Consider the following 27,841-nt stretch of genomic DNA (forward strand, 5'->3'; position numbering starts at 1 on the left):
GGTAGCTCTCTCACCTGGATCAGTCACGGCTCAATGGTCCCTCTGTCATCTCGATCAGCCTTGGCTCGGTGGTAGATTTCTCACCTGTGTCAGCCTTGGCTCAGTGGTAGTTCTCTCACCTGTGTCAGCCTTGGCTCAGTGGTTGTTCTCTCACCTGGATCAGCCTTGGCTCAGTGGTAGTTCTCTCACCTGGATCTGCCTTGGCTCAGTGGTAGTTCTCTCACCTGGATCAACCTTGGCTCAGTGGTAGTTCTCTCACCTGGATCAGCCTTGGCTCAGTGGTAGTTCTCTCACCTGGATAAACCTTGGCTCAGTGGTAGTTCTCTCACCTGGATCAGCCTTGGCTCAGTGGTAGTTCTCTCACCTGGATCAACCTTGGCTCAGTGGTAGTTCTCTCACCTGGATAAACCTTGGCTCAGTGGTAGTTCTCTCACCTGGATCAGCCTTGGCTCAGTGGTAGTTCTCTCACCTGGATCAGCCTTGGCTCAGTGGTAGCTCTCTCACCTGGATCAGCCTTGGCTCAGTGGTAGTTCTCTCACCTGGATAAACCTTGGCTTAGTGGTAGTTCTCTCACCTGGATCAGCCTTGGCTCAGTGGTAGTTCTCTCACCTGGATCAGCCTTGGCTCAGTGGTAGCTCACACACCTGTGTCAGCCTTGGCTCAGTGTTAGTTCTCTCACCTGGATCAGCCTTGGCTCAGTGTTACTTCTCTCACCTGCGTCAGCCTTGGCTCAGTGGTAGTTCTCTCACCTGCGTCAGCCTTGGCTCAGTGTTAGTTCTCTCACCTGCGTCAGCCTTGGCTCAGTGGTAGCTCTCTCACCTGTGTCAGCCTTGGCTCAGTGGTAGTTCTCTCACCTGCGTCAGCCTTGGCTCAGTGGTAGTTCTCTCACCTGGATCAGCCTTGGCTCAATGGTAGTTCTCTCACCTGTGTCAGCCTTGGCTCAGTGGCAGCTCTCTCACCGAATCAGTCACGGCTCAATGGTCGCTCTGTCATCTCGATCAGCCTTGGCTCGGTGGTAGATTTCTGACCTGGATCAGCCTTGGCTCAGTGGTAGTTCTCTCACCTGTGTCAGCCTTGGCTCAGTGGCAGCTCTCTCACCGAATCAGTCACGGCTCAATGGTCGCTCTGTCATCTCGATCAGCCTTGGCTCGGTGGTAGATTTCTGACCTGGATCAGCCTTGGCTCAGTGGTAGTTCTCTCACCTGGATCAGCCTTGGCTCAGTGGTAGTTATCTCACCTGTGTCAGCCTTGGCTCAGTTGTAGTTCTCTCACCTTGATCAGCCTTGGCTCAGTGGTCGCTCTCTCTCCTGTGTCAGCCTTGGCTCAGTGGTAGTTATCTCACCTGTGTCAGCCTTGGCTCAGTTGTAGTTCTCTCACCTTGATCAGCCTTGGCTCAGTGGTAGTTCTCTCACCTGCGTCAGCCTTGGCTCAGAGGTAGTTCTCTCACCTGGATCAACCTTGGCTCAGTGGTAGTTCTCTCACCTGGATCAACCTTGGCTCAGTGGTAGTTCTCTCACCTGTGTCAGCCTTGGCTCAGTGGTAGCTCACTCACCTGGATCAGCCTTGGCTCAGTGTTAGTTCTCTCACCTGGATCAGCCTTGGCTCAGTGTTAGTTCTCTCACCTGCGTCAGCCTTTGCTCAGTGGTACCTCCCTCACCTGGATCAGCCTTGGCTCAGTGCTAGCTCTCTGACCTGTGTCAGCCTTGGCTCAGTGGTAGTTCTCTGACCTGTGTCAGCCATGGCTCAGTGGTAGTTCTCTCACCTGCGTCAGCCTTTGCTCAGTGGTACCTCCCTCACCTGGATCAGCCTTGGCTCAGTGCTAGCTCTCTGACCTGTGTCAGCCTTGGCTCAGTGGTAGTTCTCTGACCTGTGTCAGCCATGGCTCAGTGCTAGCTCTCTCACCTGCGTTGCCTTGGCTCAGTGGTAGTTCTCTCACCTGTGTCAGCCATGGCTCAGTGGTAGTTCTCTCACCTGTGTCAGCCATGGCTCAGTGGTAGTTCTCTCACCTGTGTCAGCCTTGGCTCAGTGGTAGTTCTCTGACCTGTGTCAGCCATGGCTCAGTGCTAGCTCTCTCACCTGTGTTGCCTTGGCTCAGTGGTAGTTCTCTCACCTGTGTCAGCCTTGGCTCAGTGGTAGTTCTCTCACCTGTGTCAGCCATGGCTCAGTGGTAGTTCTCTCACCTGTGTCAGCCTTGGCTCAGTGGTAGTTCTCTGACCTGTGTCAGCCATGGCTCAGTGCTAGCTCTCTCACCTGTGTTGCCTTGGCTCAGTGGTAGTTCTCTCACCTGTGTCAGCCATGGCTCAGTGGTAGTTCTCTCACCCGTGTCAGTCTTGGCTCAGTGGTAGTTCTCTCACCTGGATCAGCCTTGGCTCAGTGGTAGTTCTCTCGCCTGTCAGACTTGGCTCAGTGGTAGTTCTCTCGCCTGTGTCAGCCTTGGCTCAGTGGTAGCTCTCTGAGCTGGATCAGCCTTGGCTCAGTGGTAGCTTTCTCACCTGGATCAGTCACGGCTCAATGGTCGCTCTGTCATCTCGATCAGCCTTGGCTCGGTGGTAGATTTCTCACCTGGATCAGCCTTGGCTCAGTGGTAGTTCTCTCACCTGTGTCAGCCTTGGCTCAGTGGTTGTTCTCTCACCTGGATCAGCCTTGGCTCAGTGGTAGCTCACTCACCTGGATCTGCCTTGGCTCAGTGGTAGTTCACTCACCTGGATCTGCCTTGGCTCAGTGGTAGTTCTCTCACCTGGGTCAGTCTTGGCTCAGTGGTAGTTCTCTCACCTGGATCAACCTTGGCTCAGTGGTAGTTCTCTCACCTGGATCAGCCTTGGCTCAGTGGTAGTCCTCTCACCTGGATAAACCTTGGCTCAGTGGTATTTCTCTCACCTGGATCTGCCTTGGCTCAGTGGTAGTTCTCTCACCTGGATCAACCTTGGCTCAGTGGTAGCTCTCTCACCTGGATCAGCCTTGGCTCAGTGGTAGCTCACTCACCTGTGTCAGCCTTGGCTCAGTGTTAGTTCTCTCACCTGGATCAGCCTTGGTTCAGTGTTAGTTCTCTCACCTGCGTCAGCCTTGGCTCAGTGGTAGTTCTCTCACCTGCGTCAGCCTTGGCTCAGTGTTAATTCTCTCACCTGCGTCAGCCTTGGCTCAGTGGTAGCTCTCTCACCTGTGTCAGCCTTGGCTCAGTGGTAGTTCTCTCACCTGCGTCAGCCGTGGCTCAGTGGTAGTTCTCTCACCTGGATCAGCCTTGGCACAGTGGTAGTTCTCTCACCTGCGTCAGCCTTGGCTCAGTGGTAGTTCTCTCACCTGGATCAGCCTTGGCTCAATGGTAGTTCTCACAACTGGATCAGCCTTGGCTCAGTGGTAGTTCTCTCACCGAATCAGTCACGGCTCAATGGTCGCTCTGTCATCTCGATCAGCCTTGGCTCGGTGGTAGATTTCTGACCTGGATCAGCCTTGGCTCAGTGGTAGTTATCTCACCTGTGTCAGCCTTGGCTCAGTGGTAGTTCTCTCACCTGGGTCAGCCTTGGCTCAGTGGTAGTTCTCTCACCTGGATCAGCCTTGGCTCAGTGGTAGTTATCTCACCTGTGTCAGCCTTGGCTCAGTGGTAGTTCTCTCACCTGGGTCAGTCTTGGCTCAGTGGTAGTTCTCTCACCTGGATCAGCCTTGGCTCAGTGGTCGTTCTCTCACCTGGATAAACCTTGGCTCAGTGGTAGTTCTCTCACCTGGATCAGCCTTGGCTCAGTGGTAGTTCTCTCACCTGGATCAGCCTTGGCTCAGTGGCAGCTCACTCACCTGTGTCCGCCTTGGCTCAGTGTTAGTTCTCTCACCTGGATCAGCCTTGGCTCAGTGTTAGTTCTCTCACCTGCGTCAGCCTTGGCTCAGTGGTAGCTCTCTCACCTGTGTCAGCCTTGGCTCAGTGGTTGTTCTCTCACCTGCGTCAGCCTTGACTCAGTGTTAGTTCTCTCACCTGCGTCAGCCTTGGCTCAGTGGTAGTTCTCTCACCTGCGTCAGCCTTGGCTCAGTGTTAGTTCTCTCACCTGCGTCAGCCTTGGCTCAGTGGTAGCTCTCTCACCTGTGTCAGCCTTGGCTCAGTGGTTGTTCTCTCACCTGGATCAGCCTTGGCTCAGTGGTAGCTCACTCACCTGGATCAGCCTTGGCTCAGTGGTAGTTCTCTCACCTGGATCTGCCTTGGCTCAGTGGTAGTTCTCTCACCTGGGTCAGTCTTGGCTCAGTGGTAGTTCTCTCACCTGGATCAACCTTGGCTCAGTGGTAGTTCTCTCACCTGGATCAACCTTGGCTCAGTGGTAGCTCTCTCACCTGGATCAGCCTTGGCTCAGTGGTAGCTCACTCACCTGTGTCAGCCTTGGCTCAATGTTAGTTCTCTCACCTGGATCAGCCTTGGCTCAGTGTTAGTTCTCTCACCTGCGTCAGCCTTGGCTCAGTGGTAGTTCTCTCACCTGCGTCAGCATTGGCTCAGTGTTAATTCTCTCACCTGTGTCAGCCTTGGCTCAGTGGTAGTTCTCTCACCTGCGTCAGCCTTGGCTCATTGGTAGTTCTCTCACCTGGATCAGCCTTGGCACAGTGGTAGTTCTCTCACCTGCGTCAGCCTTGGCTCAGTGGTAGTTCTCACAACTGGATCAGCCTTGGCTCAGTGGTAGTTCTCTCACCTGTGTCAGCCTTAGCTCAGTGGTAGTTCTCTCACCTGGATCAACCTTGGCTCAGTGGTAGTTCTCTCACCTGGATCAACCTTGGCTCAGTGGTAGCTCTCTCACCTGGATCAGCCTTGGCTCAGTGGTAGCTCACTCACCTGTGTCAGCCTTGGCTCAGTGGTAGTTCTCTCACCTGCGTCAGCCTTGGCTCATTGGTAGTTCTCACAACTGGATCAGCCTTGGCTCAGTGGTAGTTCTCTCACCTGGATCAGCCTTGGCTCAATGGTAGTTCTCACAACTGGATCAGCCTTGGCTCAGTGGTAGTTCTCTCACCTGTGTCAGCCTTGGCTCAGTGCAAGCTCTCTCACCGAATCAGTCACGGCTCAATGGTCGCTCTGTCATCTCGATCAGCCTTGGCTCGGTGGTAGATTTCTGACCTGGATCAGCCTTGGCTCAGTGGTAGTTCTCTCACCTGGATCAGCCTTGGCTCAGTGGTAGTTATCTCACCTGTGTCAGCCTTGGCTCAGTTGTAGTTCTCTCACCTTGATCAGCCTTGGCTCAGTGGTCGCTCTCTCTCCTGTGTCAGCCTTGGCTCAGTAGTAGTTCTCTAACCTGTGTCAGCCTTGGCTCAGAGGTAGTTCTCTCACCTGGATCAACCTTGGCTCAGTGGTAGTTCTCTCACCTGGATCAGCCTTGGCTCAGTAGTAGTTCTCTAACCTGTGTCAGCCTTGGCTCAGAGGTAGTTCTCTCACCTGGATCAACCTTGGCTCAGTGGTAGTTCTCTCACCTGGATCAACCTTGGCTCAGTGGTAGTTCTCTCACCTGGATCAGCCTTGGCTCAGTGGTAGTTCTCTCACCTGGATCAACCTTGGCTCAGTGGTAGTTCTCGCACCTGGATCAGCCTTGGCTCAGTGGTAGTTCTCTCACCTGCGTTGCCTTGGCTCAGTGGTAGTTCCCAGACCTTTGTCAGCCTTGGCTCAGTGGTTGTTCTCTCACCTGCGTCAGCCTTGGCTCAGTGGTAGCTCTCTCACCTGTGTCAGCCTTGGCTCAGTGGTAGTTCTCACACCTGGATCAGCCTTGGCTCAGTGGTAGTTCTCTCACCTGTGTCAGCCTTGGCTCAGTGGTAGTTCTCTCACCTGGATCAGCCTTGGCTCAATGGTAGCTCTCTCACCTGGATCAGCCTTGGCTCAGTGGTAGCTCTCTCACCTGGATCAGCCTTGGCTCAATGGTAGCTCTCTCACCTGGATCAGCCTTGGCTCAGTGGTAGTTCTCTCACCTGAGTCAGCCTTGGCTCAGTGGTAGTTCTCTCACCTGCGTCAGCCTTAGCTCAGTGGTAGTTCTCTCACCTGAGTCAGCCTTGGCTCAGTGGTAGCTCTCTCACCTGTGTCAGCCTTGGCTCAGTGGTAGTTCTCTCACCTGAGTCAGCCTTGGCTCAGTGGTAGCTCTCTCACCTGTGTCAGCCTTGGCTCAGTGGTAGTTCTCTTACCTGGATCAGCCTTGGCTCAGTGGTAGTTCTCTCACCTGTGTCAGCCTTGGCTCAGTGGTAGCTCTCTCACCTGTGTCAGCCTTGGCTCAGTGGTAGTTCTCTTACCTGGATCAGCCTTGGCTCAGTGGTAGCTCTCTCACCTGTGTCAGCCTTGGCTCAGTGGTAGTTCTCTTACCTGGATCAGCCTTGGCTCAGTGGTAGTTCTCTCACCTGTGTCAGCCTTGGCTCATTGGTAGCTCTCTCACCTGAGTCAGCCTTGGCTCAGTGGTAGCTCTCTCACCTGTGTCAGCCTTGGCTCAGTGGTAGTTCTCTCACCTGAGTCAGCCTTGGCTCAGTGGTAGCTCTCTCACCTGTGTCAGCCTTGGCTCAGTGGTAGTTCTCTTACCTGGATCAGCCTTGGCTCAGTGGTAGTTCTCTCACCTGTGTCAGCCTTGGCTCATTGGTAGCTCTCTCACCTGGATCAGCCTTGGCTCAGTGGTAGCTCTCTCACCGAATCAGTCACGGCTCAATGGTCGCTCTGTCATCTCGATCAGCCTTGGCTCGGTGGTAGATTTCTGACCTGGATCAGCCTTGGCTCAGTGGTAGTTCTCTCACCTGGATCAGCCTTGGCTCAGTGGTAGTTATCTCACCTGTGTCAGCCTTGGCTCAGTGGTAGTTCTCTCACCTGGGTCAGTCTTGGCTCAGTGGTAGTTCTCTCACCTGGATCAGCCTTGGCTCAGTGGTCGTTCTCTCACCTGGATAAACCTTGGCTCAGTGGTAGTTCTCTCACCTGGATCAGCCTTGGCTCAGTGGTAGTTCTCTCACCTGGATCAACCTTGGCTCAGTGGTAGTTCTCTCACCTGGATCAGCCTTGGCTCAGTGGTAGCTCTCTCACCTGGATCAGCCTTGGCTCAGTGGCAGCTCACTCACCTGTGTCCGCCTTGGCTCAGTGTTAGTTCTCTCACCTGGATCAGCCTTGGCTCAGTGTTAGTTCTCTCACCTGCGTCAGCCTTGGCTCAGTGGTAGTTCTCTCACCTGCGTCAGCCTTGGCTCAGTGTTAGTTCTCTCACCTGCGTCAGCCTTGGCTCAGTGGTAGCTCTCTCACCGAATCAGTCACGGCTCAATGGTCGCTCTGTCATCTCGATCAGCCTTGGCTCGGTGGTAGATTTCTGACCTGGATCAGCCTTGGCTCAGTGGTAGTTCTCTCACCTGGATCAGCCTTGGCACAGTGGTAGTTCTCTCACCTGCGTCAGCCTTGGCTCAGTGGTAGTTCTCACAACTGGATCAGCCTTGGCTCAGTGGTAGTTCTCTCACCTGTGTCAGCCTTAGCTCAGTGGTAGCTCTCTCACCGAATCAGTCACGGCTCAATGGTCGCTCTGTCATCTCGATCAGCCTTGGCTCGGTGGTAGATTTCTGACCTGGATCAGCCTTGGCTCAGTGGTAGTTCTCTCACCTGGATCAGCCTTGGCTCAGTGGTAGTTATCTCACCTGTGTCAGCCTTGGCTCAGTTGTAGTTCTCTCACCTGCGTCAGCCTTGGCTCAGTGGTAGTTCTCTCACCTGGATCAGCCTTGGCTCAGTAGTAGTTCTCTAACCTGTGTCAGCCTTGGCTCAGAGGTAGTTCTCTCACCTGGATCAGCCTTGGCTCAGTGGTAGTTCTCTCACCTGGATCAACCTTGGCTCAGTGGTAGTTCTCTCACCTGGATCAGCCTTGGCTCAGTGGTAGTTCTCTCACCTGGATCAGCCTTGGCTCAGTGGTAGTTCTCTCACCTGCGTTGCCTTGGCACAGTGGTAGTTCCCAGACCTTTGTCAGCCTTGGCTCAGTGGTTGTTCTCTCACCTGCGTCAGCCTTGGCTCAGTGGTAGCTCTCTCACCTGTGTCAGCCTTGGCTCAGTGGTAGTTCTCACACCTGGATCAGCCTTGGCTCAGTGGTAGTTCTCTCACCTGTATCAGCCTTGGCTCAATGGTAGCTCTCTCACCTGGATCAGCCTTGGCTCAATGGTAGCTCTCTCACCTGGATCAGCCTTGGCTCTGTGGTAGTTCTCTGACCTGCGTCAGCCTTGGCTCAGTGGTAGTTCTCTCACCTGTGTCAGCCTTGGCTCAGTGGTAGTTCTCTCACCTGCGTCAGCCTTAGCTCAGTGGTAGCTCTCTCACCTGTGTCAGCCTTGGCTCAGTGGTAGTTCTCTCACCTGTGTCAGCCTTGGCTCAGTGGTAGCTCTCTCACCTGGATCAGCCTTGGCTCAGTGGTAGCTCTCTCACCGAATCAGTCACGGCTCAATGGTCGCTCTGTCATCTCGATCAGCCTTGGCTCGGTGGTAGATTTCTCTCACCTGGATCAGCCTTGGCTCAGTGGTAGTTCTCTCACCTGGAACAGCCTTGGCTCAGTGGTAGTTATCTCACCTGTGTCAGCCTTGGCTCAGTGGTAGTTCTCTCACCTGGGTCAGTCTTGGCTCAGTGGTAGTTCTCTCACCTGGATCAACCTTGGCTCAGTGGTAGTTCTCTCACCTGGATCAGCCTTGGCTCAGTGGTAGTTCTCTCACCTGGATCAACCTTGGCTCAGTGGTAGTTCTCTCACCTGGATCAGCCTTGGCTCAGTGGTAGCTCTCTCACCTGGATCAGCCTTGGCTCAGAGGCAGCTCACTCACCTGTGTCCGCCTTGGCTCAGTGTTAGTTCTCTCACCTGGATCAGCCTTGGCTCAGTGTTAGTTCTCTCACCTGCGTCAGCCTTGGCTCAGTGGTAGTTCTCTCACCTGCGTCAGCCTTGGCTCAGTGTTAGTTCTCTCACCTGCGTCAGCCTTGGCTCAGTGGTAGCTCTCTCACCTGTGTCAGCCTTGGCTCAGTGGTAGTTCTCTCACCTGCGTCAGCCTTGGCTCAGTGGTAGTTCTCTCACCTGGATCAGCCTTGGCACAGTGGTAGTTCTCTCACCTGCGTCAGCCTTGGCTCAGTGGTAGTTCTCTCACCTGGATCAGCCTTGGCTCAATGGTAGTTCTCACAACTGGATCAGCCTTGGCTCTGTGGTAGTTCTCTCACCTGCGTCAGCCTTGGCTCAGTGGTAGTTCTCTCACCTGTGTCAGCCTTAGCTCAGTGGTAGCTCTCTCACCTGTGTCAGCCTTGGCTCAGTGGTAGTTCTCTCACCTGGATCAGCCTTGGCTCAGTGGTAGTTCTCTCACCTGTGTCAGCCTTGGCTCAGTGGTAGCTCTCTCACCTGGATCAGTCACGGCTCAATGGTCGCTCTCTCACCTGTGTCAGCCTTGGCTCAATGGTCGCTCTCTCACCTGGATCAGCCTTGGCTCAGTGGTAGCTCTCTCACCGAATCAGTCACGGCTCAATGGTCGCTCTGTCATCTCGATTAGCCTTGGCTCGGTGGTAGATTTCTGACCTGGATCAGCCTTGGCTCAGTGGTAGTTATCTCACCTGTGTCAGCCTTGGCTCAGTTGTAGTTCTCTCACCTTGATCAGCCTTGGCTCAGTGGTAGCTCTCTCTCCTGTGTCAGCCTTGGCTCAGTGGTAGCTCTCTCACCTGTGTCAGCCTTGGCTCAGTGTTAGTTCTCTCACCTGGATCAGCCTTGGCTCAGTGTTAGTTCTCTCACCTGCGTCAGCATTGGCTCAGTGGTAGTTCTCTCACCTGTGTCAGCCTTGGCTCAGTGTTAGTTCTCTCACCTGTGTCAGCCTTGGCTCAGTGGTAGCTCTCTCACCTGAATCAGTCACGGCTCAATGGTCGCTCTCTCACCTGGATCAGCCTTGGCTCAGTGGTAGCTCTCTCACCGAATCAGTCACGGCTCAATGGTCGCTCTGTCATCTCGATTAGCCTTGGCTCGGTGGTAGATTTCTGACCTGGATCAGCCTTGGCTCAGTGGTAGTTATCTCACCTGTGTCAGCCTTGGCTCAGTTGTAGTTCTCTCACCTTGATCAGCCTTGGCTCAGTGGTAGCTCTCTCTCCTGTGTCAGCCTTGGCTCAGTGGTAGCTCTCTCACCTGGATCAACCTTGGCTCAGTGGTAGTTCTCTCACCTGGATCATCCTTGGCTCAGTGGTAGTTCTCTCACCTGGATCAACCTTGGCTCAGTGGTAGCTCTCTCACCTGGATCAGCCTTGGCTCAGTGGTAGCTCACTCACCTGTGTCAGCCTTGGCTCAGTGTTAGTTCTCTCACCTGGATCAGCCTTGGTTCAGTGTTAGTTCTCTCACCTGCGTCAGCCTTGGCTCAGTGGTAGTTCTTCACCTGCGTCAGCCTTGGCTCAGTGTTAATTCTCTCACCTGCGTCAGCCTTGGCTCAGTGGTAGCTCTCTCACCTGTGTCAGCCTTGGCTCAGTGGTAGTTCTCTCACCTGCGTCAGCCTTGGCTCAGTGGTAGTTCTCTCACCTGGATCAGCCTTGGCACAGTGGTAGTTCTCTCACCTGGATCAGCCTTGGCTCAATGGTAGTTCTCACAACTGGATCAGCCTTGGCTCAGTGGTAGTTCTCTCACCTGTGTCAGCCTTGGCTCAGTGCAAGCTCTCTCACCGAATCAGTCACGGCTCAATGGTCGCTCTGTCATCTCGATCAGCCTTGGCTCGGTGGTAGATTTCTGACCTGGATCAGCCTTGGCTCAGTGGTAGTTCTCTCACCTGGATCAGCCTTGGCTCAGTGGTAGTTATCTCACCTGTGTCAGCCTTGGCTCAGTTGTAGTTCTCTCACCTTGATCAGCCTTGGCTCAGTGGTCGCTCTCTCTCCTGTGTCAGCCTTGGCTCATTGGTAGTTCTCTCACCTGGATCAGCCTTGGCTCAGTAGTAGTTCTCTAACCTGTGTCAGCCTTGGCTCAGAGGTAGTTCTCTCACCTGGATCAACCTTGGCTCAGTGGTAGTTCTCTCACCTGGATCAACCTTGGCTCAGTGGTAGTTCTCTCACCTGGATCAGCCTTGGCTCAGTGGTAGTTCTCTCACCTGGATCAACCTTGGCTCAGTGGTAGTTCTCTCACCTGCGTTGCCTTGGCTCAGTGGTAGTTCCCAGACCTTTGTCAGCCTTGGCTCAGTGGTTGTTCTCTCACCTGCGTCAGCCTTGGCTCAGTGGTAGCTCTCTCACCTGTGTCAGCCTTGGCTCAGTGGTAGTTCTCTCACCTGTGTCAGCCTTGGCTCAGTGGTAGTTCTCACACCTGGATCAGCCTTGGCTCAGTGGTAGTTCTCTCACCTGTGTCAGCCTTGGCTCAGTGGTAGTTCTCTCACCTGTGTCAGCCTTGGCTCAGTGGTAGTTCTCTCACCTGGATCAGCCTTGGCTCAATGGTAGCTCTCTCACCTGGATCAGCCTTGGCTCAGTGGTAGCTCTCTCACCTGGATCAGCCTTGGCTCAGTGGTAGTTCTCTCACCTGAGTCAGCCTTGGCTCAGTGGTAGTTCTCTCACCTGCGTCAGCCTTAGCTCAGTGGTAGCTCTCTCACCTGTGTCAGCCTTGGCTCAGTGGTAGTTCTCTTACCTGGATCAGCCTTGGCTCAGTGGTAGTTCTCTCACCTGCGTCAGCCTTGGCTCATTGGTAGCTCTCTCACCTGGATCAGCCTTGGCTCAGTGGTAGCTCTCTCACCGAATCAGTCACGGCTCAATGGTCGCTCTGTCATCTCGATCAGCCTTGGCTCGGTGGTAGATTTCTGACCTGGATCAGCCTTGGCTCAGTGGTAGTTCTCTCACCTGGATCAGCCTTGGCTCAGTGGTAGTTATCTCACCTGTGTCAGCCTTGGCTCAGTGGTAGTTCTCTCACCTGGGTCAGTCTTGGCTCAGTGGTAGTTCTCTCACCTGGAGCAACCTTGGCTCAGTGGTAGTTCTCTCACCTGGATCAGCCTTGGCTCAGTGGTCGTTCTCTCACCTGGATAAACCTTGGCTCAGTGGTAGTTCTCTCACCTGTGTCAGCCTTGGCTCAGTGGTAGTTCTCTCACCTGGATCAACCTTGGCTCAGTGGTAGTTCTCTCACCTGGATCAGCCTTGGCTCAGTGGTAGCTATCTCACCTGGATCAGCCTTAGCTCAGAGGCAGCTCACTCACCTGTGTCCGCCTTGGCTCAGTGTTAGTTCTCTCACCTGGATCAGCCTTGGCTCAGTGTTAGTTCTCTCACCTGCGTCAGCCTTGGCTCAGTGGTAGTTCTTTCACCTGCGTCAGCCTTGGCTCAGTGTTAGTTCTCTCACCTGCGTCAGCCTTGGCTCAGTGGTAGCTCTCTCACCTGTGTCAGCCTTGGCTCAGTGGTTGTTCTCTCACCTGGATCAGCCTTGGCTCAGTGGTAGCTCACTCACCTGGATCAGCCTTGGCTCAGTGGTAGTTCTCTCACCTGGATCTGCCTTGGCTCAGTGGTAGTTCTCTCACCTGGGTCAGTCTTGGCTCAGTGGTAGTTCTCTCACCTGGATCAACCTTGGCTCAGTGGTAGTTCTCTCACCTGGATCAACCTTGGCTCAGTGGTAGCTCTCTCACCTGGATCAGCCTTGGCTCAGTGGTAGCTCACTCACCTGTGTCAGCCTTGGCTCAATGTTAGTTCTCTCACCTGGATCAGCCTTGGCTCAGTGTTAGTTCTCTCACCTGCGTCAGCCTTGGCTCAGTGGTAGTTCTCTCACCTGCGTCAGCCTTGGCTCAGTGTTAATTCTCTCACCTGCGTCAGCCTTGGCTCAGTGGTAGCTCTCTCACCTGTGTCAGCCTTGGCTCAGTTGTAGTTCTCTCACCTGCGTCAGCCTTGGCTCAGTGGTAGTTCTCTCACCTGGATCAGCCTTGGCACAGTGGTAGTTCTCTCACCTGCGTCAGCCTTGGCTCAGTGGTAGTTCTCACAACTGGATCAGCCTTGGCTCAGTGGTAGTTCTCTCACCTGTGTCAGCCTTAGCTCAGTGGTAGCTCTCTCACCGAATCAGTCACGGCTCAATGGTCGCTGTGTCATCTCGATCAGCCTTGGCTCGGTGGTAGATTTCTGACCTGGATCAGCCTTGGCTCAGTGGTAGTTCTCTCACCTGGATCAGCCTTGGCTCAGTGGTAGTTCTCTCACCTGTGTCAGCCTTGGCTCAGTTGTAGTTCTCTCACCTTGATCAGCCTTGGCTCAGTGGTCGCTCTCTCACCTGCGTCAGCCTTGGCTCAGTGGTAGTTCTCTCACCTGGATCAGCCTTGGCTCAGTAGTAGTTCTCTAACCTGTGTCAGCCTTGGCTCAGAGGTAGTTCTCTCACCTGGATCAACCTTGGCTCAGTGGTAGTTCTCTCACCTGGATCAGCCTTGGCTCAGTGGTAGTTCTCTCACCTGGATCAACCTTGGCTCAGTGGTAGTTCTCGCACCTGGATCAGCCTTGGCTCAGTGGTAGTTCTCTCACCTGCGTCAGCCTTGGCTCAGTGGTAGCTCTCTCACCTGTGTCAGCCTTGGCTCAGTGGTAGTTCTCACACCTGGATCAGCCTTGGCTCAGTGGTAGTTCTCTCACCTGTGTCAGCCTTGGCTCAGTGGTAGTTCTCTCACCTGTGTCAGCCTTGGCTCAGTGGTAGTTCTCTCACCTGGATCAGCCTTGGCTCAATGGTAGCTCTCTCACCTGGATCAGCCTTGGCTCAATGGTAGCTCTCTCACCTGGATCAGCCTTGGCTCTGTGGTAGTTCTCTGACCTGCGTCAGCCTTGGCTCAGTGGTAGTTCTCTCACCTGTGTCAGCCTTGGCTCAGTGGTAGTTCTCTCACCTGCGTCAGCCTTAGCTCAGTGGTAGCTCTCTCACCTGTGTCAGCCTTGGCTCAGTGGTAGTTCTCTCACCTGTGTCAGCCTTGGCTCAGTGGTAGCTCTCTCACCTGGATCAGCCTTGGCTCAGTGGTAGCTCTCTCACCGAATCAGTCACGGCTCAATGGTCGCTCTGTCATCTCGATCAGCCTTGGCTCGGTGGTAGATTTCTGACCTGGATCAGCCTTGGCTCAGTGGTAGTTCTCTCACCTGGGTCAGTCTTGGCTCAGTGGTAGTTCTCTCACCTGGATCAACCTTGGCTCAGTGGTAGTTCTCTCACCTGGATCAGCCTTGGCTCAGTGGTAGTTCTCTCACCTGGATAAACCTTGGCTCAGTGGTAGTTCTCTCACCTGGATCAGCCTTGGCTCAGTGGTAGTTCTCTCACCTGGATCAACCTTGGCTCAGTGGTAGTTCTCTCACCTGGATCAGCCTTGGCTCAGTGTTAGTTCTCTCACCTGCGTCAGCCTTGGCTCAGTGGTAGTTCTCTCACCTGCGTCAGCCTTGGCTCAGTGTTAATTCTCTCACCTGCGTCAGCCTTGGCTCAGTGGTAGCTCTCTCACCTGTGTCAGCCTTGGCTCAGTTGTAGTTCTCTCACCTGCGTCAGCCTTGGCTCAGTGGTAGTTCTCTCACCTGGATCAGCCTTGGCACAGTGGTAGTTCTCTCACCTGCGTCAGCCTTGGCTCAGTGGTAGTTCTCACAACTGGATCAGCCTTGGCTCAGTGGTAGTTCTCTCACCTGTGTCAGCCTTGGCTCAGTGGTAGTTCTCTCACCTGTGTCAGCCTTGGCTCAGTGGTAGTTCTCTCACCTGGATCAGCCTTGGCTCAGTGGTAGTTCTCTCACCTGCGTCAGCCTTGGCTCTGTGGTAGTTCTCTGACCTGCGTCAGCCTTGGCTCAGTGGTAGTTCTCTCACCTGTGTCAGCCTTGGCTCAGTGGTAGTTCTCTCACCTGCGTCAGCCTTAGCTCAGTGGTAGCTCTCTCACCTGTGTCAGCCTTGGCTCAGTGGTAGTTCTCTCACCTGTGTCAGCCTTGGCTCAGTGGTAGCTCTCTCACCTGGATCAGCCTTGGCTCAGTGGTAGCTCTCTCACCGAATCAGTCACGGCTCAATGGTCGCTCTGTCATCTCGATCAGCCTTGGCTCGGTGGTAGATTTCTGACCTGGATCAGCCTTGGCTCAGTGGTAGTTCTCTCACCTGGATCAGCCTTGGCTCAGTGGTAGTTATCTCACCTGTGTCAGCCTTGGCTCAGTGGTAGTTCTCTCACCTGGGTCAGTCTTGGCTCAGTGGTAGTTCTCTCACCTGGATCAACCTTGGCTCAGTGGTAGTTCTCTCACCTGGATCAGCCTTGGCTCAGTGGTAGTTCTCTCACCTGGATAAACCTTGGCTCAGTGGTAGTTCTCTCACCTGGATCAGCCTTGGCTCAGTGGTAGTTCTCTCACCTGGATCAACCTTGGCTCAGTGGTAGTTCTCTCACCTGGATCAGCCTTGGCTCAGTGGTAGCTCTCTCACCTGGATCAGCCTTGGCTCAGTGGTAGTTCTCTCACCTGCGTCAGCCTTGGCTCAGTGTTAATTCTCTCACCTGCGTCAGCCTTGGCTCAGTGTTAGTTCTCTCACCTGTGTCAGCCTTGGCTCAGTTGTAGTTCTCTCACCTGCGTCAGCCTTGGCTCAGTGGTAGTTCTCTCACCTGGATCAGCCTTGGCACAGTGGTAGTTCTCTCACCTGCGTCAGCCTTGGCTCAGTGGTAGTTCTCACAACTGGATCAGCCTTGGCTCAGTGGTAGTTCTCTCACCTGGATCAGCCTTAGCTCAGTGGTAGCTCTCTCACCGAATCAGTCACGGCTCAATGGTCGCTCTGTCATCTCGATCAGCCTTGGCTCGGTGGTAGATTTCTGACCTGGATCAGCCTTGGCTCAGTGGTAGTTCTCTCACCTGGATCAGCCTTGGCTCAGTGGTAGTTATCTCACCTGTGTCAGCCTTGGCTCAGTTGTAGTTCTCTCACCTTGTCAGCCTTGGCACAGTGGTCGCTCTCTCTCCTGTGTCAGCCTTGGCTCAGTGGTAGTTCTCTCACCTGCGTCAGCCTTGGCTCAGTGGTAGTTCTCTCACCTGGATCAGCCTTGGCTCAGTAGTAGTTCTCTAACCTGTGTCAGCCTTGGCTCAGAGGTAGTTCTCTCACCTGGATCAACCTTGGCTCAGTGGTAGTTCTCTCACCTGGATCAACCTTGGCTCAGTGGTAGTTCTCTCACCTGGATCAGCCTTGGCTCAGTGGTAGTTCTCTCACCTGGATCAACCTTGGCTCAGTGGTAGTTCTCGCACCTGGATCAGCCTTGGCTCAGTGGTAGTTCTCTCACCTGCGTTGCCTTGGCACAGTGGTAGTTCCCAGACCTTTGTCAGCCTTGGCTCAGTGGTTGTTCTCTCACCTGCGTCAGCCTTGGCTCAGTGGTAGCTCTCTCACCTGTGTCAGCCTTGGCTCAGTGGTAGTTCTCACACCTGGATCAGCCTTGGCTCAGTGGTAGTTCTCTCACCTGTGTCAGCCTTGGCTCAGTGGTAGTTCTCTCACCTGTGTCAGCCTTGGCTCAGTGGTAGTTCTCTCACCTGGATCAGCCTTGGCTCAGTGGTAGTTCTCTCACCTGGATCAGCCTTGGCTCTGTGGTAGTTCTCTGACCTGCGTCAGCCTTGGCTCAGTGGTAGTTCTCTCACCTGTGTCAGCCTTGGCTCAGTGGTAGTTCTCTCACCTGCGTCAGCCTTAGCTCAGTGGTAGCTCTCTCACCTGCGTCAGCCTTAGCTCAGTGGTAGCTCTCTCACCTGTGTCAGCCTTGGCTCAGTGGTAGCTCTCTCACCTGGATCAGTCACGGCTCAGTGGTCGCTCTGTCATCTCGATCAGCCTTGGCTCGGTGGTAGATTTCTGACCTGGATCAGCCTTGGCTCAGTGGTAGTTCTCTCACCTGGATCAGCCTTGGCTCAGTGGTAGTTATCTCACCTGTGTCAGCCTTGGCTCAGTGGTAGTTCTCTCACCTGGGTCAGTCTTGGCTCAGTGGTAGTTCTCTCACCTGGATCAACCTTGGCTCAGTGGTAGTTCTCTCACCTGGATCAGCCTTGGCTCAGTGGTAGTTCTCTCACCTGGATAAACCTTGGCTCAGTGGTAGTTCTCTCACCTGGATCAGCCTTGGCTCAGTGGTAGTTCTCTCACCTGGATCAACCTTGGCTCAGTGGTAGTTCTCTCACCTGGATCAGCCTTGGCTCAGTGGTAGCTCTCTCACCTGGATCAGCCTTGGCTCAGAGGCAGCTCACTCACCTGTGTCCGCCTTGGCTCAGTGGTAGTTCTCTCACCTGCGTCAGCCTTGGCTCAGTGTTAGTTCTCTCACCTGCGTCAGCCTTGGCTCAGTGGTAGCTCTCTCACCTGGATCAGCCTTGGCACAGTGGTAGTTCTCTCACCTGCGTCAGCCTTGGCTCAGTGGTAGTTCTCTCACCTGGATCAGCCTTGGCACAGTGGTAGTTCTCTCACCTGCGTCAGCCTTGGCTCAGTGGTAGTTCTCTCACCTGGATCAGCCTTGGCTCAGTGGTAGTTCTCTCACCTGTGTCAGCCTTGGCTCAGTGGTAGCTCTCTCACCTGGATCATTCACGGCTCAGTGGTCGCTCTCTCACCTGTGTCAGCCTTGGCTCAGTGGTAGCTCTCTCACCTGGATCAGTCACGGCTCAATGGTCGCTCTCTCACCTGGATCAGTCACGGCTCAATGGTCGCTCTGTCATCTCGATTAGCCTTGGCTCGGTGGTAGATTTCTGACCTGGATCAGCCTTGGCTCAGTGGTAGTTATCTCACCTGTGTCAGCCTTGGCTCAGTTGTAGTTCTCTCACCTTGATCAGCCTTGGCTCAGTGGTAGCTCTCTCTCCTGTGTCAGCCTTGGCTCAGTGGTAGCTCTCTCACCTGTGTCAGCCTTGGCTCAGTGTTAGTTCTCTCACCTGGATCAGCCTTGGCTCAGTGTTAGTTCTCTCACCTGCGTCAGCCTTGGCTCAGTGGTAGCTCTCTCACCTGTGTCAGCCTTGGCTCAGTGGTAGCTCTCTCACCTGAATCAGTCACGGCTCAATGGTCGCTCTCTCACCTGTGTCAGCCTTGGCTCAGTGGTAGCTCTCTCACCTGAATCAGTCACGGCTCAATGGTCGCTCTCGCACCTGTGTCAGCCTTGGCTCAGTGGTAGCTCTCTCACCTGGATCAGTCACGGCTCAATGGTCGCTCTCTCACCTGGATCAGCCTTGGCTCAGTGGTAGCTCTCTCACCGAATCAGTCACGGCTCAATGGTCGCTCTGTCATCTCGATTAGCCTTGGCTCGGTGGTAGATTTCTGACCTGGATCAGCCTTGGCTCAGTGGTAGTTATCTCACCTGTGTCAGCCTTGGCTCAGTTGTAGTTCTCTCACCTTGATCAGCCTTGGCTCAGTGGTAGTTCTCTCTCCTGTGTCAGCCTTGGCTCAGTGGTAGCTCTCTCACCTGGATCAACCTTGGCTCAGTGGTAGTTCTCTCACCTGGATCATCCTTGGCTCAGTGGTAGTTCTCTCACCTGGATCAACCTTGGCTCAGTGGTAGTTCTCTCACCTGCGTTGCCTTGGCTCAGTGGTAGTTCCCACACCTGTGTCAGCCTTGGCTCAGTGGTTGTTCTCTCACCTGCGTCAGCCTTGGCTCAGTGGTAGCTCTCTCACCTGTGTCAGCCTTGGCTCAGTGGTAGTTCTCTCACCTGCGTCAGCCTTGGCTCAGTGGTAGCTCTCTCACCTGTGTCAGCCTTGGCTTAGTGGTAGTTCCCACACCTGTGTCAGCCTTGGCTCAGTGGTAGCTCTCTCACCTGTGTCAGCCTTGGCTCAGTGGTAGTTCTCTCACCTGGATCAGCCTTGGCTCAGTGGTAGCTCTCTCACCTGGATCAGCCTTGGCTCAGTGGTAGCTCACTCACCTGTGTCAGCCTTGGCTCAGTGTTAGTTCTCTCACCTGGATCAGCCTTGGCTCAGTGTTAGTTCTCTCACCTGCGTCAGCCTTGGCTCAGTGGTAGTTCTCTCACCTGCGTCAGCCTTGGCTCAGTGTTAGTTCTCTCACCTGCGTCAGCCTTGGCTCAGTGGTAGCTCTCTCACCTGTGTCAGCCTTGGCTCAGTGGTAGCTCACTCACCTGGATCAGCCTTGGCTCAGTGGTAGTTCTCTCACCTGGATCAGCCTTGGCTCAGTGGTAGCTCACTCACCTGTGTCAGCCTTGGCTCAGTGTTAGTTCTCTCACCTGGATCAGCCTTGGCTCAGTGGTAGTTCTCTCACCTGGATCAGCCTTGGCTCAGTGGTAGTTCTCTCACCTGGATAAACCTTGGCTCAGTGGTAGTTCTCTCACCTGGATCAGCCTTGGCTCAGTGGTAGTTCTCTCACCTGGATCAACCTTAGCTCAGTGGTAGCTCTCTCACCTGGATCAGCCTTGGCTCAGTGGTAGCTCACTCACCTGTGTCAGCCTTGGCTCAGTGTTAGTTCTCTCACCTGGATCAGCCTTGGCTCAGTGGTAGTTCTCTCACCTGGATCAACCTTGGCTCAGTGGTAGCTCTCTCACCTGGATCAGCCTTGGCTCAGTGGTAGCTCACTCACCTGCGTCAGCCTTGGCTCAGTGGTAGTTCTCTCACCTGCGTCAGCCTTGGCTCAGTGGTGGTTCTCTCACCTGGATCAACCTTGGCACAGTGGTAGTTCTCTCACCTGCGTCAGCCTTGGCTCAGTGGTAGTTCTCTCACCTGGATCAGCCCTGGCTCAATGGCAGATCTCACAACTGGATCTGCCTTGGCTCAGTGGTAGTTCTCTCACCTGTGTCAGCCTTGGCTCAGTGGTAGCTCTCTCACCGAATCAGTCACGGCTCAATGGTCGCTCTGTCATCTCGATCAGCCTTGGCTCGGTGGTAGATTTCTGACCTGGATCAGCCTTGGCTCAGTGGTAGTTCTCTCACCTGGATCAGCCTTGGCTCAGTGGTAGTTATCTCACCTGTGTCAGCCTTGGCTCAGTAGTAGTTCTCTAACCTGTGTCAGCCTTGGCTCAGAGGTAGTTCTCTCACCTGCGTCAGCCTTGGCTCAGTGGTAGTTCTCTCACCTGGATCAGCCTTGGCTCAGTAGTAGTTCTCTAACCTGTGTCAGCCTTGGCTCAGAGGTAGTTCTCTCACCTGGATCAACCTTGGCTCAGTGGTAGTTCTCTCACCTGGATCAACCTTGGCTCAGTGGTAGTTCTCTCACCTGGATCAGCCTTGGCTCAGTGGTAGTTCTCTCACCTGGATCAACCTTGGCTCAGTGGTAGTTCCCAGACCTTTGTCAGCCTTGGCTCAGTGGTTGTTCTCTCACCTGCGTCAGCCTTGGCTCAGTGGTAGCTCTCTCACCTGTGTCAGCCTTGGCTCAGTGGTAGTTCTCTCACCTGGATCAGCCTTGGCTCAGTGGTAGTTCTCTCACCTGTGTCAGCCTTGGCTCAGTGGTAGTTCTCTCACCTGTGTCAGCCTTGGCTCAGTGGTAGTTCTCTCACCTGTGTCAGCCTTGGCTCAGTGGTAGTTCTCTCACCTGGATCAGCCTTGGCTCAGTGGTAGCTCTCTCACCTGGATCAGCCTTGGCTCAATGGTAGCTCTCTCACCTGGATCAGCCTTGGCTCTGTGGTAGTTCTCTGACCTGCGTCAGCCTTGGCTCAGTGGTAGTTCTCTCACCTGTGTCAGCCTTGGCTCAGTGGTAGTTCTCTCACCTGCGTCAGCCTTAGCTCAGTGGTAGCTCTCTCACCTGTTTCAGCCTTGGCTCAGTGGTAGTTCTCTTACCTGGATCAGCCTTGGCTCAGTGGTAGTTCTCTCACCTGTGTCAGCCTTGGCTCAGTGGTAGCTCTCTCACCTGGATCAGCCTTGGCTCAGTGGTAGCTCTCTCACCGAATCAGTCACGGCTCAATGGTCGCTCTGTCATCTCGATCAGCCTTGGCTCGGTGGTAGATTTCTGACCTGGATCAGCCTTGGCTCAGTGGTAGTTCTCTCACCTGGATCAGCCTTGGCTCAGTGGTAGTTCTCTCACCTGTGTCAGCCTTGGCTCAGTGGTAGCTCTCTCACCTGTGTCAGCCTTGGCTCAGTGGTAGTTCTCTCACCTGGATCAGCCTTGGCTCAGTAGTAGTTCTCTAACCTGTGTCAGCCTTGGCTCAGAGGTCGTTCTCTCACCTGGATCAACCTTGGCTCAGTGGTAGTTCTCTCACCTGGATCAGCCTTGGCTCAGTAGTAGTTCTCTAACCTGTGTCAGCCTTGGCTCAGAGGTCGTTCTCTCACCTGGATCAGCCTTGGCTCAGTGGTAGTTATCTCACCTGTGTCAGCCTTGTCTCAGTGGTAGTTCTCTCACCTGGATCAGCCTTGGCTCAGTGGTAGTTCTCTCACCTGGATCAACCTTGGCTCAGTGGTAGTTCTCGCACCTGGATCAGCCTTGGCTCAGTGGTAGTTCTCTCACCTGCGTTGCCTTGGCTCAGTGGTAGTTCCCACACCTTTGTCAGCCTTGGCTCAGTGGTAATTCTCTCACCTGGATCAGCCTTGGCTCAGTGGTTGTTCTCTCACCTGCGTCAGCCTTGGCTCAGTGGTAGCTCTCTCACCTGTGTCAGCCTTGGCTCAGTCGTAGTTCTCTCACCTGGATCAGCCTTGGCTCAGTGGTAGTTCTCTCACCTGTGTCAGCCTTGGCTCAGTGGTAGTTCTCTCACCTGTGTCAGCCTTGGCTCAGTGGTAGTTCTCTCACCTGGATCAGCCTTGGCTCAATGGTAGCTTTCTCACCTGGATCAGCCTTGGCTCAGTGGTAGTTCTCTCACCTGTGTCAGCCTTGGCTCAGTGGTAGTTCTCTCACCTGCGTCAGCCTTAGCTCAGTGGTAGCTCTCTCACCTGTGTCAGCCTTGGCTCAGTGGTAGTTCTCTTACCTGGATCAGCCTTGGCTCAGTGGTAGTTCTCTCACCTGTGTCAGCCTTGGCTCAGTGGTAGCTCTCTCACCTGGATCAGCCTTGGCTCAGTGGTAGCTCTCTCACCGAATCAGTCACGGCTCAATGGTCGCTCTGTCATCTCGATCAGCCTTGGCTCGGTGGTAGATTTCTGACCTGGATCAGCCTTGGCTCAGTGGTAGTTCTCTCACCTGGATCAGCCTTGGCTCAGTGGTAGTTATCTCACCTGTGTCAGCCTTGGCTCAGTGGTAGTTCTCTCACCTGGGTCAGTCTTGGCTCAGTGGTAGTTCTCTCACCTGGATCAACCTTGGCTCAGTGGTAGTTCTCTCACCTGGATCAGCCTTGGCTCAGTGGTAGTTCTCTCACCTGGATAAACCTTGGCTCAGTGGTAGTTCTCTCACCTGGATCAGCCTTGGCTCAGTGGTAGTTCTCTCACCTGGATCAACCTTGGCTCAGTGGTAGTTCTCTCACCTGGATCAGCCTTGGCTCAGTGGTAGCTCTCTCACCTGGATCAGTCTTGGCTCAGTGGCAGCTCACTCACCTGTGTCTGCCTTGGCTCAGTGTTAGTTCTCTCACCTGGATCAGCCTTGGCTCAGTGTTAGTTCTCTCACCTGCGTCAGCCTTGGCTCAGTGGTAGTTCTCTCACCTGCGTCAGCCTTGGCTCAGTGTTAGTTCTCTCACCTGCGTCAGCCTTGGCTCAGTGGTAGCTCTCTCACCTGTGTCAGCCTTGGCTCAGTGGTAGTTCTCTCACCTGCGTCAGCCTTGGCTCAGTGGTAGTTCTCTCACCTGGATCAGCCTTGGCACAGTGGTAGTTCTCTCACCTGCGTCAGCCTTGGCTCAGTGGTAGTTCTCTCACCTGGATCAGCCTTGGCTCAATGGTAGTTCTCACAACTGGATCAGCCTTGGCTCTGTGGTAGTTCTCTCACCTGCGTCAGCCTTGGCTCAGTGGTAGTTCTCTCACCTGTGTCAGCCTTAGCTCAGTGGTATCTCTCTCACCTGGATCAGTCACGGCTCAATGGTCGCTCTCTCACCTGGATCAGCCTTGGCTCAGTGGTATCTCTCTCACCTGGATCAGTCACGGCTCAATGGTCGCTCTCTCACCTGGATCAGCCTTGGCTCAGTGGTAGTTCTCTCACCTGGATCAGCCTTGGCTCAGTGGTAGTTATCTCACCTGTGTCAGCCTTGGCTCAGTTGTAGTTCTCTCACCTTGATCAGCCTTGGCTCAGTGGTAGCTCTCTCTCCTGTGTCAGCCTTGGCTCAGTGGTAGCTCTCTCACCTGGATCAACCTTGGCTCAGTGGTAGTTCTCTCACCTGGATCATCCTTGGCTCAGTGGTAGTTCTCTCACCTGGATCAACCTTGGCTCAGTGGTAGTTCTCTCACCTGGATCAGCCTTGGCTCAGTGGTAGTTCTCTCACCTGCGTTGCCTTGGCTCAGTGGTAGTTCCCACACCTGTGTCAGCCTTGGCTCAGTGGTTGTTCTCTCACCTGGATCAGCCTTGGCACAGTGGTAGCTCCCTCACCTGTGTCAGCCTTGGCTCAGTGGTAGTTCTCTCACCTGGATCAGCCTTGGCTCAGTGGTAGCTCTCTCACCTGGATCAGCCTTGGCTCAGTGGTAGTTATCTCACCTGTGTCAGCCTTGGCTCAGTGTTAGTTCTCTCACCTGGATCAGCCTTGGCTCAGTGTTAGTTCTCTCACCTGCGTCAGCCTTGGCTCAGTGGTAGTTCTCTCACCTGCGTCAGCCTTGGCTCAGTGTTAGTTCTCTCACCTGCGTCAGCCTTGGCTCAGTGGTAGCTCTCTCACCTGTGTCAGCCTTGGCTCAGTGGTAGTTCTCTCACCTGCGTCAGCCTTGGCTCAGTGGTAGTTCTCTCACCTGGATCAGCCTTGGCACAGTGGTAGTTCTCTCACCTGCGTCAGCCTTGGCTCAGTGGTAGTTCTCTCACCTGGATCAGCCTTGGCACAGTGGTAGTTCTCTCACCTGGATCAGCCTTGGCACAGTGGTAGTTCTCTCACCTGCGTCAGCCTTGGCTCAGTGGTAGTTCTCTCACCTGCGTCAGCCTTAGCTCAGTGGTAGCTCTCTCACCTGTGTCAGCCTTGGCTCAGTGGTAGTTCTCTCACCTGGATCAGCCTTGGCTCATTGGTAGTTCTCTCACCTGTGTCAGCCTTGGCTCAGTGGTAGCTCTCTCACCTGGATCAGTCACGGCTCAATGGTCGCTCTCTCACCTGGATCAGCCTTGGCTCAGTGGTTGTTCTCTCACCTGGATCAGCCTTGGCACAGTGGTAGCTCTCTCACCTGTGTCAGCCTTGGCTCAGTGGTAGTTCTCTCACCTGGATCAGCCTTGGCTCAGTGGTAGCTCTCTCACCTGGATCAGCCTTGGCTCAGTGGTAGCTCACTCACCTGTGTCAGCCTTGGCTCAGTGTTAGTTCTCTCACCTGGATCAGCCTTGGCTCAGTAGTAGTTCTCTAACCTGTGTCAGCCTTGGCTCAGAGGTCGTTCTCTCACCTGGATCAGCCTTGGCTCAGTGGTAGTTATCTCACCTGTGTCAGCCTTGGCTCAGTGGTAGTTCTCTCACCTGGATCAGCCTTGGCTCAGTGGTAGTTCTCTCACCTGGATCAACCTTGGCTCAGTGGTAGTTCTCGCACCTGGATCAGCCTTGGCTCAGTGGTAGTTCTCTCACCTGCGTTGCCTTGGCTCAGTGGTAGTTCTCTCACCTGGATCAGCCTTGGCTCAGTGGTTGTTCTCTCACCTGCGTCAGCCTTGGCTCAGTGGTGGCTCTCTCACCTGTGTCAGCCTTGGCTCAGTCGTAGTTCTCTCACCTGGATCAGCCTTGGCTCAGTGGTAGTTCTCTCACCTGTGTCAGCCTTGGCTCAGTGGTAGTTCTCTCACCTGTGTCAGCCTTGGCTCAGTGGTAGTTCTCTCACCTGGATCAGCCTTGGCTCAATGGTAGCTTTCTCACCTGGATCAGCCTTGGCTCAGTGGTAGTTCTCTGACCTGCGTCAGCCTTGGCTCAGTGGTAGTTCTCTCACCTGTGTCAGCCTTGGCTCAGTGGTAGTTCTCTCACCTGCGTCAGCCTTGGCTCAGTGTTAGTTCTCTCACCTGCGTCAGCCTTGGCTCAGTGGTAGCTCTCTCACCTGTGTCAGCCTTGGCTCAGTGGTAGTTCTCTCACCTGCGTCAGCCTTGGCTCAGTGGTAGTTCTCTCACCTGGATCAGCCTTGGCACAGTGGTAGTTCTCTCACCTGCGTCAGCCTTGGCTCAGTGGTAGTTCTCTCACCTGGATCAGCCTTGGCACAGTGGTAGTTCTCTCACCTGGATCAGCCTTGGCACAGTGGTAGTTCTCTCACCTGCGTCAGCCTTGGCTCAGTGGTAGTTCTCTCACCTGCGTCAGCCTTAGCTCAGTGGTAGCTCTCTCACCTGTGTCAGCCTTGGCTCAGTGGTAGTTCTCTCACCTGGATCAGCCTTGGCTCATTGGTAGTTCTCTCACCTGTGTCAGCCTTGGCTCAGTGGTAGCTCTCTCACCTGGATCAGTCACGGCTCAATGGTCGCTCTCTCACCTGGATCAGCCTTGGCTCAGTGGTTGTTCTCTCACCTGGATCAGCCTTGGCACAGTGGTAGCTCTCTCACCTGTGTCAGCCTTGGCTCAGTGGTAGTTCTCTCACCTGGATCAGCCTTGGCTCAGTGGTAGCTCTCTCACCTGGATCAGCCTTGGCTCAGTGGTAGCTCACTCACCTGTGTCAGCCTTGGCTCAGTGTTAGTTCTCTCACCTGGATCAGCCTTGGCTCAGTAGTAGTTCTCTAACCTGTGTCAGCCTTGGCTCAGAGGTCGTTCTCTCACCTGGATCAGCCTTGGCTCAGTGGTAGTTATCTCACCTGTGTCAGCCTTGGCTCAGTGGTAGTTCTCTCACCTGGATCAGCCTTGGCTCAGTGGTAGTTCTCTCACCTGGATCAACCTTGGCTCAGTGGTAGTTCTCGCACCTGGATCAGCCTTGGCTCAGTGGTAGTTCTCTCACCTGCGTTGCCTTGGCTCAGTGGTAGTTCTCTCACCTGGATCAGCCTTGGCTCAGTGGTTGTTCTCTCACCTGCGTCAGCCTTGGCTCAGTGGTGGCTCTCTCACCTGTGTCAGCCTTGGCTCAGTCGTAGTTCTCTCACCTGGATCAGCCTTGGCTCAGTGGTAGTTCTCTCACCTGTGTCAGCCTTGGCTCAGTGGTAGTTCTCTCACCTGTGTCAGCCTTGGCTCAGTGGTAGTTCTCTCACCTGGATCAGCCTTGGCTCAATGGTAGCTTTCTCACCTGGATCAGCCTTGGCTCAGTGGTAGTTCTCTGACCTGCGTCAGCCTTGGCTCAGTGGTAGTTCTCTCACCTGTGTCAGCCTTGGCTCAGTGGTAGTTCTCTCACCTGCGTCAGCCTTAGCTCAGTGGTAGCTCTCTCACCTGTGTCAGCCTTGGCTCAGTGGTAGTTCTCTTACCTGGATCAGCCTTGGCTCAGTGGTAGCTCTCTCACCTGGATCAGCCTTGGCTCAGTGGTAGCTCTCTCACCGAATCAGTCACGGCTCAATGGTCGCTCTGTCATCTCGATCAGCCTTGGCTCGGTGGTAGATTTCTGACCTGGATCAGCCTTGGCTCAGTGGTAGTTCTCTCACCTGGATCAGCCTTGGCTCAGTGGTAGTTCTCTCACCTGGGTCAGTCTTGGCTCAGTGGTAGTTCTCTCACCTGGATCAACCTTGGCTCAGTGGTAGTTCTCTCACCTGGATCAGCCTTGGCTCAGTGGTAGTTCTCTCACCTGGATAAACCTTGGCTCAGTGGTAGTTCTCTCACCTGGATCAGCCTTGGCTCAGTGGTAGTTCTCTCACCTGGATCAACCTTGGCTCAGTGGTAGTTCTCTCACCTGGATCAGCCTTGGCTCAGTGGTAGCTCTCTCACCTGGATCAGCCTTGGCTCAGTGGCAGCTCACTCACCTGTGTCTGCCTTGGCTCAGTGTTAGTTCTCTCACCTGGATCAGCCTTGGCTCAGTGTTAGTTCTCTCACCTGCGTCAGCCTTGGCTCAGTGGTAGTTCTCTCACCTGCGTCAGCCTTGGCTCAGTGTTAGTTCTCTCACCTGTGTCAGCCCTGGCTCAGTGGTAGCTCTCTCACCTGTGTCAGCCTTGGCACAGTGGTAGTTCTCTCACCTGCGTCAGCCTTGGCTCAGTGGTAGTTCTCTCACCTGGATCAGCCTTGGCTCAATGGTAGTTCTCACAACTGGATCAGCCTTGGCTCTGTGGTAGTTCTCTCACCTGCGTCAGCCTTGGCTCAGTGGTAGTTCTCTCACCTGTGTCAGCCTTAGCTCAGTGGTAGCTCTCTCACCTGTGTCAGCCTTGGCTCAGTGGTAGTTCTCTCACCTGGATCAGCCTTGGCTCAGTGGTAGTTCTCTCACCTGTGTCAGCCTTAGCTCAGTGGTAGCTCTCTCACCTGTGTCAGCCTTGGCTCAGTGGTATCTCTCTCACCTGGATCAGTCACGGCTCAATGGTCGCTCTCTCACCTGGATCAGCCTTGGCTCAGTGGTAGCTCTCTCACCGAATCAGTCACGGCTCAATGGTCGCTCTGTCATCTCGATTAGCCTTGGCTCGGTGGTAGATTTCTGACCTGGATCAGCCTTGGCTCAGTGGTAGTTCTCTCACCTGGATCAGCCTTGGCTCAGTGGTAGTTATCTCACCTGTGTCAGCCTTGGCTCAGTTGTAGTTCTCTCACCTTGATCAGCCTTGGCTCAGTGGTAGTTCTCTCACCTGGATCATCCTTGGCTCAGTGGTAGTTCTCTCACCTGGATCAGCCTTGGCTCAGTGGTAGTTCTCTCACCTGGATCAGCCTTGGCTCAATGGTAATTCTCACAACTGGATCAGCCCTGGCTCAGTGGTAGCTCCCTCACCTGTGTCAGCCTTGGCTCAGTGGTAGTTCTCTCACCTGGATCAGCCTTGGCTCTGTGGTAGTTCTCTCACCTGCGTCAGCCTTGGCTCAGTGGTAGTTCTCTCACCTTTGTCAGCCTTAGCTCAGTGGTAGCTCTCTCACCTGTGTCAGCCTTGGCTCAGTGGTAGTTCTCTCACCTGGATCAGCCTTGGCTCATTGGTAGTTCTCTCACCTGTGTCAGCCTTGGCTCAGTGGTAGCTCTCTCACCTG

Source organism: Heterodontus francisci, chromosome 10 (assembly GCF_036365525.1).
Source record: "Heterodontus francisci isolate sHetFra1 chromosome 10, sHetFra1.hap1, whole genome shotgun sequence".
Taxonomy (NCBI): Eukaryota; Metazoa; Chordata; class Chondrichthyes; order Heterodontiformes; family Heterodontidae; genus Heterodontus; species Heterodontus francisci.